General features: G+C 32.1%; 1 pseudogene; it reads left to right on the top strand.

Moving 5' to 3' along the window:
• The first annotated feature begins 1310 nt into the window (after positions 1 to 1310).
• Positions 1311 to 2021, top strand: LOC121173651 (proteasome subunit alpha type-7-like; annotated as a pseudogene).
• Positions 2022 to 9696: the final 7675 nt, after the last annotated feature.

The raw sequence follows: 9696 nt of genomic DNA, 5'->3' as shown, positions 1-9696 counted from the left end.
CATCATGTATTTCAACGCCTTCTATTTTAATTTCACATCTTCCTTTTGAGAAAGGTCTTGTAGATACCAAATCAGCTCATTCTACCACTGATTTACTTTATCGACATCCAACGCATGACAATTGGCTAAAGGATATTCCTTCAATTGAGTGTTTTCATCCAACAATTTATATCGTAAAGCGCTTTGGGCTAATTCATTGCCTCTTCATTTTGATTTCTCGATACACGCATAATCACCACATCAACAAACTTTAATAGTAATTTATTCGCCAATTAAAATCTTTTGACCAATTCTTCATGTTCGCATTTATACACTCTTTTCAATTTCCTAATCACCAATTGTGAATCTCCCAAGATATATACACATTGTGCTCCCATGGTAATCATCACCCTTAATTCAATAACCAACACTTCATATTCGGGTTGATTATTGGTCGAATTTGGAGCGAGTTGATTCACGAATCGGTACACCTTTCCTTCGAGATCTGCAACTTTGATTCCTACACCAACAAATTCCCTTGTCTTAGATCCATCAAACATTGAGACCCAAGGCTGTAAATTGATATCTTTATTCATTTCAACCATAACATCCTCAATTTCTACACACTCAGCCAAAAAATCGGCTAATGCCTGCCCTTTAACGACACATAAAGAAACATAAATCAAAGCAAACACTACTAAAAAAAACATATTATACGACGCACATTCTAAGACGGTTACTTTAACGACACATAAAGGAACATAAATCAAAGCAAACACTACTAAAAAAAGCATATTATACAACGCACATTCTAAGACGGTTATGCGGGACCGTCTTAGAATGTGACACGGTGGCAAAGATGTAAATAAATACAACCATTCTAAGACGGTTATGCAGGATCGTCTTAGATTGGTGCCATTTTAAGACGTCCTTATACAAAACCCATCTTAGAATTTTTTTTATTTATTAATATTTAATGTGGCTCTTTACTTGTCGTTCTCTATTCTCCCTCTTCGCGTGACTCTTTAGCTCCTCTAGGGTTTTCACATACACCTGACGACGGCGGCAACGAACAACATTAAAAGAAAGATCATGGAAATTGTGGGTGAGAATATTAGCTCTCCAAAAGGCCAGTCCAAGACGTTATTCTACTTGTTCCCTAAGCAACTGCAAGTAAAGAACACACCAACACCAACACTAGGCTTGTTTTCTTCGTCTTTACTCTTTTCTTCACAGAAGCGTAAAAAGAAAAAGCTTGACTAGAGAAAAAAAGAGAGAGAAAGCTTCAAATCAAAACTCATAAGTAGAAAAAAACACAAATCACAATCGCTATGGCTAGGTAAGACCGAGCAATCACTGTGTTCTCGCCCGACGGCTATCTCTTCCAGGTTGAGTATGCCCTCGAAGCCGTCCGCAAGGGCAATGCCGCCGTCGGTGTCCGCAGCACCAACAATGTTGTCCTCGGCATCGAGAAGAAATCCACCGCCAAACTCCAAGACTCTAGGTACTACTATTCTTTTCAATTAAATTCCCTCCGTTTCAGATCCCTTTCCCCTTCGATTACTAGGGATTAACCAAGAAAACTATGAGTTATAAGGAGAAGGCAAGGAGGGAGAGATCAGGGGTTCAAATCCTCTGCTAACGAATACTAACAATTAACATTTGCAATCAAAGAAGAAAAAAAATAAAAATGACATCGTTTCAAATCAAACCCTAATTTTGTGTCGTTTTCACAAGTCAATGAGGAAGATAGTGAATCTAGACAACCACATTATGCTGGCATGCGCGGAGCTGAAGGCCGACACACGTGTGCTCATAAACAAGGCACGTGTGGAGTGCCAGAGTCACAGGCTCACTGTGTGGAGTACGAGGCTGATTGCTATGGATCCATTAACATCTGGAGACTATCCAAAAAGTATGTGATCTCTAGTGAGAAAAAGATTACCAAAATTTACTACAGAGCAAACCAAACTACTTATTGGTTCATTTGATTTTATTGGCCTAAACTATTACTCCTCAACATATGTCTCTGATGCATAGATTGCTTCTGATTTGATATATGTTACTCCAAGAGGAATTTGTGACCTTTTATTACATACCAAGGAAAAGTACAATAATCCATTGATTTACATCACTGAAAATGGTAAATAGTAATTGTCTATATACATTTAATTTCCATTTATGAAATAACATATGTTGTACATGATTTTCAATTTCCCCAATCTATTGAAAAGAATGTGTATTCTAACTTATGTTTTACATTAAGGATAAAAGAAATTTATTGTTATGATAAATTTTTCATTTTTATTAATTATATTTGTTAATTTACTACATCTTGTACCGGGGGTTTGTAAAAGTTGATGACAGTAAAGCTCACTCTGTTCTCATCATATGGCAGGAGAATAGAAATTGAACGAAGTAATTGAACAAAGCCACGAACTTTTTCTTCTTCTTCTTCTTTTTTTGAAGTACTACATATATCTATGGGTCACTCTTAAGAAAGAAGTTAAGGAAAATGTACTGGATGTATACATATAAGTATATCCCCCAAGAAAATAAGCACAATATATCTATAATTTTTGCATCCTAGTTTTTTTTTGTTAGCTACGATATATCTATAATGGATTTGATTTTTCTTTGATTGATATCAGATTGGTAATGTTGTTACTGATGATTATCATGACTATATATTGGCACATTTAAATATTTGTGGACCCATGGTTTGGTTTCAAATTCCACGTATAGGATGCTAAGAATTGCTTGCAATTTTGGTGTTCTCTTAATGAAAACTGAATTAGCTTCAATTTCTAATACTTATATTACTTCTTGAGAAATATTATCTCCTCAAGAAAGTTATTGAAGTGGTTAATAAGCTTATGAAATCTTGGAATTTAACATAGGAGCATTTTGATTACAAATTTACAATCTCTAGGAATTTACTGAGGTGAGGATGATATATGCAGTACGATTCACTTGCAAAATAATCTAGATGAAAACAAAACATATTGGTCCCAAAAACTAAACCATATTGATTTTCTGTTGTGAATGCAATCAATTGTGAGAAAAACATTCTTGTTAATTTTTTATCTTAAAATTACATGGTTACTAGTCTATTTTTCTTAAAGGCTAAGGAAAATGGTTACTAGTCTATTTAAGATTAGGAGTTTAGGACTGTCATATTTTCTAGAATAACATTTTGCAATTGCTAAAGTCACTTAAATTCACTTAGATTCCATGGCTTAACTTTTCTCTTCATTGATTCTTGAAGATAACCTCTCTAAAAAGCAACTGCTTCGTTCCTGCGTCTAATTATGCCAAGCATGTTTGCATGAAGATTCTCTTCACCTTTCTGATGGAAATAAGAATTTTGAAATTCTATTTTGTGTGAGTAGATTGTGGAGACTACTCTTTTTATGTTTTAGGGGTTAGACGATATGCTGAATGCTCCTAGAACTAAAATTGGGCTGAAGAGAATGGGAGAACTTGATCATAAGGTTTTTGTGAATAACTGCAAGAAAAGATTTCCTCTTGAAGAAGCTGGGACCAAAGGTGTCGAGCTTTGTTCTTTGTGGCAGGAAAATGTGAAGAATTCAGCTTGGCATCCATTTAAAGTGGTCACAATTGATGATAAAGCAGAGGTATGTACAACCTTGACATGCTTTGTGTTCATAAAGGAGTTCTGCCTCAATTGGTTAGTTGGCGTGGTTGCTTGTAATTTTCTGTTTGCATATGAAGGAAGTTTGATTTATATGCTTTATTGTCCCAAGAAAATGGTTTTCATTGTTACAGCCTTAAAAGAAATAAATGAATACAATGCAAGCGGTGGGTATACTGTTGTGGAGCTATGGAACTAGCTTCAAGGATAACAGGAAGGCTGCATTGAAAGAAGTTATCAATTATATTATGGAACATATCAAACCACTTAAGCGCAAGAGAGCTTAGGCAAAAGGTTAGTGTTTCTTACTTCCAGTTAAGTCTTGTTGAGCGTTGTTTTGTGTGGCTGATTAATGTGCTCAGATTGATATTCCTGTGATGGCCTCACTGAATAAAAATAGAATTTTGAAAGAAAGAAAGAATTAAAAAATTGGTTGAATCTCCGTGCATGTGACAACTTTAGGTTCTTATTGGGTGCAGTAATAAATAATTTGTATGTGAAATATGAACTGAGCGATTTAGGATTAAGTAATCTACTGATAGTATGTTGCTGACAATCCTTATTTTCTAAGCTATGCATCACCATCTGTTAGTTGCTTTCTGTTTTATTCAATAACTGCATCAATAGGTTTTTGGTTTCCTAGAAGATGGAAGTAGCACAGTTTTCTTGGGCTTATATGAGCCATTTGAAACAAGCTGCTGAAGATATGAGAGTTTAAAAACATTGAGTTTTGAATTGATTGATTTAAAATCCTATTACAGTCCAATTCAAGTTAAGCACATAAAAATCCATTAAAGGCCGAAATAATAGTTTTCATCGGACTTGCACCTTCAAGTTGCTTTCTGCACCCTTTGAGAATGCCTTTTTTACCTTTTGGATGGTCATTCTGTAAGTCAAAACTTGAAATAAATTCAAAAAAGGATTATGCGTCATTTGATAAAAATTTAGGAAGTGCTACTGTAATTTGTTTTTGAATTTATTAAATTAAAAAGGTTGTATCACAGTATTAAAGAATTTTATATTATTTTAGCCGTCATAATAGTAAAGTCCTTCTTTTTCTTTTCCTTTTGGTGAAGAAATTTGTGGCATTTGTGTGACTGTAATGAGATACTATATATATATATATTGTTTGCATGAATGAAGGGGTAAAGGTTAATTAGCTAGTAAACGCTTGCGTTGGTCATGAAATTTCTACGTCCAACAAACGATAAGGAGAAAAAATAAGGAATCCTTATATTCCTCCTGTCATGATTGTAATTTATAAAGGATAAAATAAGGAATCTTTTTATTTGTAAGAATTCAAATATTTATAATAATTTTATTTAATTGATTAAGCTAGATTTATTTAATAAAATAAAATATTTATGTTGTTTAATAGATCTATTTATAATAATACTTTTATTATAATAATTTTATTTAATTAATTCAAATATTTATAACATTGTTTTTATTTTTATTTTTGGTTTTCATGTGTGATTGATTCATGCGGTAACAAATTCTAGAATTTAGTTTTAGAGTTTGACAAAGAATGAAAGAGTGAATTGGAAAATTTGAATTTTACAATTATTTTTACTTTGATGACTCAGTATATAATTTCACAATAATCTTGTCTTCATTTTTTAGCCCAGGATTGATGATAAACACCCAAGATGGTTACATCTGCGGATCCGACCATCTTCTTTACCTGTTCTGGATCCTGCCAAGTTCAACCACCCCAGGAAATTAAAGACAAAAGCTTTTGTCGATGGAAGATGGACATTGGCGTTCAGGGATGAGGAGTCTTGTAAGTCTGCTTTATCCATGATTCTTGAAGAGATTAATTTTCTGAGTGACGAGGTTCATAGAAGACTAAAGCCTTTGCTCAACCTTGAAACCGCGTTGGATTTATCAGGCCCAGAGGAGGATTCCTCTACACTTTCAACATCTCCCAATTCGGTGTAAGGTCTTTGACTTTATTTGCATGTGATTTTCTATTCAAGGGGTGGGAAATTATTAAGTCGGTCACCCTTTTTTGTATATCCTCCAAATAGACATACCAAATTTGTAGATTAGCTACTGTGGTTTAGTGTCATTCTTTTTGTGTATTAGTCTTTTCCATTTTTTTTAACTATATAGATTTTAGTTTTAGAATCATGCAATAAAATCACTGTCTCTGTGACAATTTAATTTCCTGACAGCCAATCGACAATTTAATTTCCTGACAACCAATCATAAATATGATTGGTGATCTAGCCAATAAGTTCTTTCCATTTTTTTATCAACTTTACATTTTTCATAAACTAAATATTTTAACTTAACTAAAATATTTTTTCTTTTAATTTGATACCTTCATAAAGTTTAAATTATACAATATTTTAACTTTTATATATATATATATATATATATATATATATATATATATTATTCCACTGGATATTTGACGTGTGATTTATCTATTTTACTTTTTTATGGGATCCTGGTTATGATTTTATTGTTAATGATACACTTTTTAATTATTATAAAAAAATTGAATAAAAGATATTTTTTAAGAATTAATATGATTTTAGTTTGTGTTTAATTGATTATTTTGTATACATAATTGCAATGATTCTCGTCTTAACAAATTGACCTCAACAAAAATAAATGAGATAAAAAAAGAGAATTAAAAAAACACTTTCTAAGGCGGTTCTATGTAGAACCGATGTAGAAAGTAGTATATTTTAAGACGGTCCCCTCAAGACACCCCGTCTTAGAATGTAATAATTTCTAAGGCGGTTCTACGTCAAATCGATGTAGAAGGCAGTATATTCTAAGACGGTCCCCTCAAGACATCCGTCTTAAAATGTATTGATATTCTAAGACGGTCTCTTAAAACCGTCGTTGTAAATCCCACTTATTTTTTACAACATGCACTACAAAGACGGTTCAAAACCGTTGTAAAAAGTGTCTTATAACCTATGTAGAATCCTATTTTTGTAATAGTGAACGACACTTTATTTTATTGTCCATTTCATTAACTTCCTTGTAATACAGGCCGATTCAATAAATATTTAACTATATTTATGTTGCACAAAACTAATACTTCCCTTGGCATTAAATAATATTCAAGTTTAGGGCAATCATGATACAGTACAGTGATAGATACAATTTTTCTATCGGGATATACCTAATCTTAACATGATTTAACAATGAACTTAGGTAATAAATCATCCTTTTGGTACCGTCATTAGCATCCTAACCTAAAAGGCAATTGATAGATTCTCCAACATCCAATATATATAATTTTAAAGGCTTTCCTGGCTCAGGTGGCATAACACTTGTGGTTTTGTCAACACTTGTTTAATCTTCTCAAAAGCCTCCTGATATTCTAACTCCCAATTGAACTCATTAGCATCCTTCAATTTCAACAATGATGAAAAAGCCTTAAGCTTTCCTACCAAATTGGCAATAAACCTCTACTTAAAATTTATTTTATTGATTAGACTCTGAAGTTCCTTTTTATTTTGAGGTGGCCTTGCTTCTAGCATTTCTCTAGCTTTATTCTTATCCACCTCAATACCCCTTTGATGAACCAAAAAATTTCCTACTGACACTCCAAATGCACATTTCTCAAGATTCATCTTGAGTTTATGGAACCTCATCCTCAAAAGAGATTGCTCCAAAATCGAATAGGTGTTCTTCAAAATCGGTTGACTTGGCGACTATGTCATCAATGTATATTTCCATTGAGTTGTCGATCAACTCATGGAAAATAACTTGAATGTGTTTATTAGACAAGTCTTGATTAAGATGCATGAAAAAGGTGTTAATCGTTAACTTGAAGTATGTTAACCCTCTAGACATAAGATTTGCCGCATAGAAGTATGAAAGGCAAATCATGTTTTCCCAAATCAAAGTGCAACATAAATCAAAAGTTGTGTATGATCAGAAGCATTGTTAAAAGGTATCTCTAGCGACCTGGCAGATGTTCAAAAGCTGCATATGACTTAAGTATCATTAGAAGATGCACAATTAAACAGGGAATATAGGACATAAATGTTTGCAGTGTTGAGAAGCACACACCATAATCAACAGTATAAGCATAAGTCATTCAGAGTGCTAAGAAGCACTTAATTTATAAGTAGAAAGCTCTGAAGAAGATATGCAAGTATCTAGAAGCACAAACTTGCACAAGTTATTAAGTCCACATGAAGACAAAGAAACTATAAGCTAAGAAGACTCATACATAAACACCGCAGTTACTAGAAGCAACATTAGAGATATTCTGCAAGAAAATAATCTTCATAAGCAACACACATGATAGTAGTCGGAAGATGTCATGAGGTAACCACTAAGGCAATAACAACCACTAACTACAATTCAAAATTCAAATTATGCTAGCTATACATAGTGAAGAGAGTAAAATAGATTTCAAAAATTGCAGGTTATGAGGGAAAAACATTCAAAGGCAACTGTACGAAAAAGGACAATTCATAAGACAATTGAAACTATTTGAAAATCCCTCGAACAACCATAAACGACTAGCGACACCTAGTCGACATCTAGGTTGACATGTGTGGCAGCGAAGTACTAGAGGAGGAGTTGGGTCACAGTTTCAAACTTGGGGAATGGGTGTGTAGTGGTGTAGCCATAGAAAAAAGGGTTGGATATGGAGAAACTGTTGTCAAAATAAGTTTTTTGTCAGCAAGGTGAATCTCTGTGATGGCAAAATTGGAGTAGCGGATTTTGGCCTAGATTGGTGGATGACGGTGAACAAAGAAGAAATATGACATAAATGATGCACCATAATAATATGAGGAAGAGATTAATCTAACGAATATTAATTGTGGTCCACCACAAACCATTTGAAAGACTTGTGCGTCGTTGCACTCGTCTTGCAGAAAAAAATATTTTAAAGGACTAAATGAAAACTTTTTTTTAATAATTGAAGGAGTAATCTAAAATAAAAATGAGTAGAACAAAATTATATTTGTCTTTATTTTTTAGGGTAAAGAGTCATTTTTGTTTTTGAATGTGTAATTTCTTGATAAATACATTTCTAAAAGATGAAAATACAAAATTTAATACCTGAAAGTGTAAAAAATGCGACAAATATATCCGGACGTTAACTTCTGTTCGTCATCATTAATAAAATAGCTTACGTGGTACAAAGGGATGAAGTTGTCACTGAAATGATTGTCAACGTAACCATCTCTAATTGCCAACACAGACACATATTTGTTATATAATATTTTCTTAACTTTTTCGTCTTTCCACTCTCTCGAAATATGAATGGGTAAATAACACTTTTGTCTCTAAATGTATAATTCGATGAGAAATGTGTTCCTGAAAGATGAAAATATAAAATTTAGTCCCTAAAAGTATAAAAAGTGCGACAAATATATTTATCCTTTAGGGTAATTTGGAAAAATTTATAATGATTGGTGCACTATTACAATGTTTTATTTTGGTAAATTGGTACAATGTTTATTTTGGATAATTTCTATTGTGACAAAAAATTATGATTGCTAATCAATATTATCGTTATTATTATGTTTGTTTTAAATTATGTTTGTCAATATATTTTTTAAGTGATTATTGTAATATTATGTTTGTAACGATAAAAAATGACGAAAATTTATCCTAAAATTATATTTTACTGTTAAATAAAATAAAATTTCGAGTCTAACAAATTAGTTTAATAAAAACATATTGATATTTAGGTCTAATAAAAAATTACTGACATTTTTCATCCAATAATGATAACTTATTAACATTTTTGTCTAATGGATCATATTGACATTTAGGTCTAAAAATAATTACTGACATTTTCTTTCAATAAAAGAACATTGATATTTTCGTCCAACAAATAATTACTGACATTTATGTTCAAAAATGATATCTTTTTTATATTTTTAACTAATCTAGTCAGCATGATCACGTCAGTAGCAATTTTGTCCTTTTATATCACGTAGGGTATTTTATTAACCGTAAACACAAGATATATTTATCATATTTTTTATACTTGGGACTAAATTAATTTTTATAAATATAATTATCAACAAATTACATATTTAGGGATGATTATTTATCTTTTTTTTATA

Source organism: Glycine max, chromosome 16 (genome assembly GCF_000004515.6).
Source record: "Glycine max cultivar Williams 82 chromosome 16, Glycine_max_v4.0, whole genome shotgun sequence".
In the NCBI taxonomy this organism is placed as follows: Eukaryota; Viridiplantae; Streptophyta; class Magnoliopsida; order Fabales; family Fabaceae; genus Glycine; species Glycine max.
This window is presented reverse-complemented; position numbering and strand designations above follow the sequence as displayed.